Here is a 6,123-nt window from a genome sequence, read left to right on the forward strand (position 1 = left end):
GTTGTGCTGCCATGTGTGAGTCGAATGCAGAAAAAGCATGCTCGTTGAGTTCACTGATATCATTTCATTGTGTGGTCGGAGTTGTGTTGGGCACAACCACCTTCATGTTAGGCGCCGAAGCAACCTTAGAGCGAATCAAACAAGCTAATAGAGAATCAAAAATAATGAGCAATCACAGAGAACACAATAATTTATGTGGAAAAACCCATTTGGGAAAAAACCACAGCACAAAGCGACAATATCCACTATGAAAAAACGGAAGTACAAGCGATAGAATTAACTTACAATCAAAGCCTCGTCTCACAAGACGAATCTCTAGAGTAGAAAACCCTAGCTACCTCTTCTCAAAACCCTAGACACGTTTTGGCTCTCCTTATGCTACCCTAATTCGTGATTACGAGCCACTTATATAGCCCCCTCACAAAATTAGAAACAAACCCGCAGTGTTGGTATTTCTGTTCGTCATAATGGGAACACCATCTAGCGGAAGCAGTGTTGGTATATCTTTCTGTGCCTTAAACTCTATCATTCCAATGAAAACAATGATGATAATGAGCTTATTTGCAGGCTTTCCACTCATCACTGACCTGCAAGAACATATGTGTATTTCTCCACCAATACTAAAACAATGAATTGTCCACTGTCCAAAACTTTCTTAACTTGTTAATGACAGTCTTAATAGTCATCGTTGACGGTGATGCTTTATACAGTTACATGGGATCTCTGTGAAGCAACTGTCTGTGTAATCGAAATTCCTTGACCACAGGTAGCAGATGTTATACATTCACTGCAACAACCTGCTGGGAGAAAGGTATAGACTTGAATATTTCCTGTTTCATAGTTACAGACTTGCAGTAGAGAATTATATATGGATATGTTTATTGTTAAAGTGTAGCAAGATTTTATATGATTATCATATTTCTTGACATTTTCTAATTGTTCACTTTAAAGATGGGAAACTGCTCGAAGTTTTACTTTTCAGTACTTCAAAGGTTGCAAACTTCTATTCCCTTTGAAAATGTGATGAGGATGCACAGAAGTTACCTAAAATTAATTTAGTCTTGGATATTTCCAAAAAATCATCATCATATAAGCCTTATCCCAATTAATTGGGGTTGATGAAAAAAAGAATAGGATGCATAGAAGCTGCTTAAATTTAGTCTTGAATAGTTCAAAGAAATCATTATCATCTAAGCCTTTCCCAATTATTGGGTTTGATGAGTATTCCTCCTCCTTTGAGTCACCATTTGTTCCAGAACTCTGTGAGACAATGTAGAAGTGGGAAACAACTCTTAATGGGATTCAACTTGAGGTCATCCATTTTGTTTTGGCTTAACTGTCATCTTGTTTGATGGGTTTGTACTACTTGCAGGCTTTCATTCTCATCTGCTCAGATCAATGCCCGAATTGTTAAAAAAATGGTTTAGGATCTGATGTGTGCCTAATACCTTTAGTAAAAGTATAATCTCTACACACTCAATTGGTGCTCTTTGGCTATGCATCTAGATCGGCCAATTGGTGGACCACTGACCACCTTTTGCATGAGGCATAGCCAAAAAAATTGGCAATTGGAAGTTCACAAGTTATAACCATCCAATTACCAATTTTCAAAAATCTAAGAGAAGTATAGAGCAATGTGTCATGGGTGCAATGCCCCAATGTTTCTCGAGTCAGCTTAACTCCTACTTGCACTACACAAGTACTCCACCTCAGACTCAGTGAGGAAGCACGGGAACATCAGAGGAAGAGGAGAGTGAAGAGGAAACTTGTATTGCACTGGAGAGAAGAATCCTTACTATTCTTAAGTGAGGACTCCTTATATAGACACAAGGAAAACTCTAGAAGTTCCATGCCTTATAATTCTTTATTACTATATGCAATGTTTTAAATATCGTTATTGTGTAATGTATCGTACCCTTGGGATATGGATGCATATCGGTTATTACATGGGATACATTGGTTGTATCGTATAATGTATTGCTGTTGTTGGGAAACATGGGAACATTAGGAAATTAGTCGAATTTTTCATGGAAACTTCAAGAATTATTGAAAAAGACATCAATGCACACTTAGAAATCAAAACATTACAAAAAAAAAAAAAAGGTGCACAAAGTAAGGGTTTCCTTTGTATGGGGTCCTAATACATGCACTGTCCAATTGAACTAATGCAAGTATATTTAAAGTCTATTTATATAAATTATAAATGTAAGAAAACATGTATGAAAACACAAGCAATACATTCAAAAGCAAAAGAAGAATCACTAGATTAGGTTGCATACATGTTTGATTTTGTATTTGGATACAAAGATTGCAACTGATTTGTGAGAAATTGAGAAATTTAGATTTTTCCCAATTTTCCGCAACTTGCCCCACCTCCCCCAAATCACAAAATCGAAGCTCCAAATCCATGATTTTCATGAAAACATGAAGAATCATAGATTTGTAACCAGTTGACACTGATTTAACGTGATTTATAGTTTAAAAAAATGGATCGAAAATCGAAAATGCTCACCAAACCGAATAAGTGGGATATATCGGCACTACAAGTGCATTTCGTATCGCATAGGTGGGATACAAGATATATCGTGGGATATATCGGCTGATATCGTCGATATTTAAAACACTGACTATGTGTATTTTCTTGTTATGAATATTGATTCCGTGTGAAAAGAAACTCGAGGCAATATGCTTTGTCAAATAGCTGGAAGGTGGAGGTGTTGCCTGTGGAGGTCTTCGTGAACTAATATACCATGCATTGCAAGGACATCTGTCGCAGTTGGTGTGGATGGAATCTTCATGGAGGTATGTAATCAGAATGCCCTATTGTAACCTTCTCAGTGACTCTTATGTTTCTTCTTGCTTGATTGGGGTCAATGCATGTGGTATCTGAAAAGAGAGTAAAACAATTCCCACTCTCTAGTTATTCGTGGCTTACCACCATTTTGTAACTATTTCCTATGCCTTCTCTACCCAACTTGCTGAAGGTGACTTAAAGCTTGGCTTGAATGCGATATTGACCTTAGATCATCATCTTAGCTTTTCTCTCAAGTCTCAACATTTGGGTTGGCGTTGAAATCGTAGAATGGCGAAAAGTTCTACCATCGGCTGCCTACCGGACATCAACCATCCTCTTTTACCCTGCCTCCAGTGACTTGCCATGGCAGAAGCTCATATCGACACCACTTACATGCCAACATGATCCCACCTGGTTATTGACCCCCAGCCCAACTGTGCACATCCCAAAGGGCGAGCAAGCTAAGTGGGATCATGGAGGGGCAGTTGCTAGGCAAAATGCAAAGCACAAAGCACCTGCAATCACGAAACCTCATCTCAAGTGGCTGTAAAAAATTAGCAGGGGACCCACCGATACGTGATTACCCACATGATGCACATTCTAGCATGGTCAAGCCCCATGTTTAGAGTATAGAGTGCGAGCTCAGCCCGCTGATGAAGTAGAAATTTTCTTTTGTTGTCTATTAGGAGTCGCTAATAGCTATATATTGGTTGGTTAGGTGCACGACGATCCTCTAGAAGCGCCTGTAGATGGACCAACGCAGTGGGTGGGTTTCGATTTCATGTCTTCAATGCATGGGCATTTTTTTTTCCAGAAACATGTGCACTTACTTCTCTGGGAATTTTCTTTTGCTGTTGCGGTTAATTTTAGAAGAAAATTTTCAATCTACAGTGAATGATGTTTATTGCCATTTTCATGTTTATTTCAATAGCCTCTGCGCGGTTTGGAGGAGCTACGAGAAGAGTTCATAGCTATAGCTGTAAGTTTTTCATCACTACTGCTAGTTCATGGGCTAATTATTTAGAGTACATTTGGACGTGCCTTTTAAGGCATGTGAGGTGGAATGCTTTTCTGCCCAAATTGGTACCCTTACGTTTCAGGCAGGACCTGAAGCTTATTGCTGTTTGGTATGGGGTGGGAAAGGAAGAAAACCGGTATGTCATGTAATGTGATTTCCACACTACCCAAATGCAGCAGAATGGATAACCATCTGTTCTGCCTAAATCTGTTCCACTTGCAATTTTGGGTACATCCAAATGCACCCTTAAATCTCCAATAGATGGACGATGATTATTTCTTGCAAATTGCAGAGGGTCAGTAAAGGGAAAAAAACCATTCAAAATCGATCTCACACCATTTGATCATGGGGATTCTTGAAACTATTCTTTGGTGAGTAGGCATGAATTGCATACTTCTATCTAGAAAGCTGCATCTCATTTTACCAGTTCAAAGGAATTCTCGTTGCGTTTACTGTATGTTTGCCAAATGCAAATTGTTGGTTCATATTTATGTGATGTCACTTCTGATTTGAGCCATTTGAAACACTGCATATCTCATAACTGTTTGTATTTATGTACAAGAACGTGTCTTGTTTCGAAAGACCATGAAAGCTGATGCTAGAATAATTCATATATTATCTGATCATTGGATGATGTCTTATCAGTTCCAAGTGTTTTGATATGTCAAACTGCTTTGATCAACGTCTAGCCATTTCTTTCTCCTAATGGTATACTGGTTGGCAATGTTCTAAATCCAAGTCATCTGCAGCATCACTTCTAAAATGTAGATGACATAGGCAGACACTTTCATATGGTCTATAAGTGAACATTTTCTCATATTCCAACAACTATTGCTCCATTAGATTGGGAATTTCGTATTTAACTAAGAATGCCAAATTCCCATTCTGTTCTGTTAGGTTGCAAATTTTCCACTTCATTTTTATCATAGTTCTTAGAGATTTTTATTAACTGCAACGCTTGTGTAGACAGTTGTCCTTTCTCAATGCCGGCCTCTGTTAGTGCAGGGAGGAGAAATTGGTGGGAAATTCAAATTACAGTTGGGACTCTTTACCATCATGAAGTGGGGATAGAAGGAAGCCAACATATGTTTTGCAGTAGGATGGCTGTTGGGACTTCCAAAAATTTCTGGGGTAATCTCTCCAGTACGGGAAGTAAAATAACAAAAAAAAAGAAAAGAAAAAAAAAAGGACAGGAAGATTGGGGATAGATAAACCATTCCTTCTCAATGTACATTATTCATTTTTGGAGGAATTTCTCTTAGAGAAATGCTCATGTCCAACAGGTTGGATGATAAGTTAGTGCCCAACCAGCAGATGAGTAACCTTTAATGTCTGTATGACATCCAACCTGTCCAATAGGTTGGCCGCACAATGAGGATCACCCAGTCCACTCATTGGGTGGGCCATTACATAGGAAACAATTGATAACCACTGACATAAGAACAAAAAATATATGCACGGCTCACGTGATGGATGGTGTAGGCTTATTTTTTTGTCAGACGATCGTTGTATTTGGGACCACTTTTTGGATTGGTTTGATATTGCACACATAACATGATGGAAATTATAGGCAGAATCAACCAGTTGAATATGAGCTTCTCTTTCTTTGGGCCTGTTTGGATATCACTAAATAAGTAAACTTTTTAACTTTTAAGTCGTTAAGGCCCGTTTGGATACCATCAAATAGGTTACTTTTTAACTTATAATAAGTAATTAAGGTACTTTTTTCACTAAGTAATTATTTTTATTTTTTTAACTAATAGCTTTTCTACTTCTCTGTTGCAGTTCATGTCAAAGGAGGCTCTCTCTAATAATCCATAGCAAAGGAGGCCCCACATGGTGGATTGTCCACATTGAATGTGGAGGTTACACTGTGAATGGTCCACATAAAAAGGTGGGCTCCACATGATGAATGACCCATATTAATGTGGACCGACATAGTGATAAAAAGCCCACATTCAAAGCAGGCTAGTATAATGGACGACCCACTTCAAAGCTGAGGCTTACATGATGGACAGTCGACATCAAAGGTGGGCTCCACATGATGGGTACTGGACATTGAAGTTGGGCCCCATATGATGGATGGCCTATATTGAAGTGGTTCCACATGATGGATAGTCCACACGAAAGGTCAACTCCTAATGATGAATCACCCACAAGGCAAGCCTTGCATGATGGGCAACCTGCATTGAAGGTAGGGCCCACGTGATGGACGATCCACAACAAAAGTGGGCTCCACATGATGGGCAATTAATAATGGTAGACCTCACATGATAGATGATCCACATCAAGATGGTCTCCACATGGTGGA

At 38.9% G+C, this 6,123-nt stretch overlaps 1 long non-coding RNA gene across 1 annotated transcript; it reads left to right on the forward strand.

Moving 5' to 3' along the window:
• The first annotated feature begins 562 nt into the window (after nucleotides 1–562).
• Nucleotides 563–4,425, forward strand: LOC131245840 (uncharacterized). The gene is made up of 4 exons (XR_009171007.1): nucleotides 563–811; nucleotides 2,702–2,802; nucleotides 3,726–3,773; nucleotides 4,105–4,425. It is a non-coding gene; the product is annotated as an uncharacterized LOC131245840 (long non-coding RNA).
• Nucleotides 4,426–6,123: the final 1,698 nt, after the last annotated feature.

This window comes from Magnolia sinica, chromosome 5 (assembly GCF_029962835.1).
Source record: "Magnolia sinica isolate HGM2019 chromosome 5, MsV1, whole genome shotgun sequence".
NCBI classification, from domain to species: domain Eukaryota; kingdom Viridiplantae; phylum Streptophyta; class Magnoliopsida; order Magnoliales; family Magnoliaceae; genus Magnolia; species Magnolia sinica.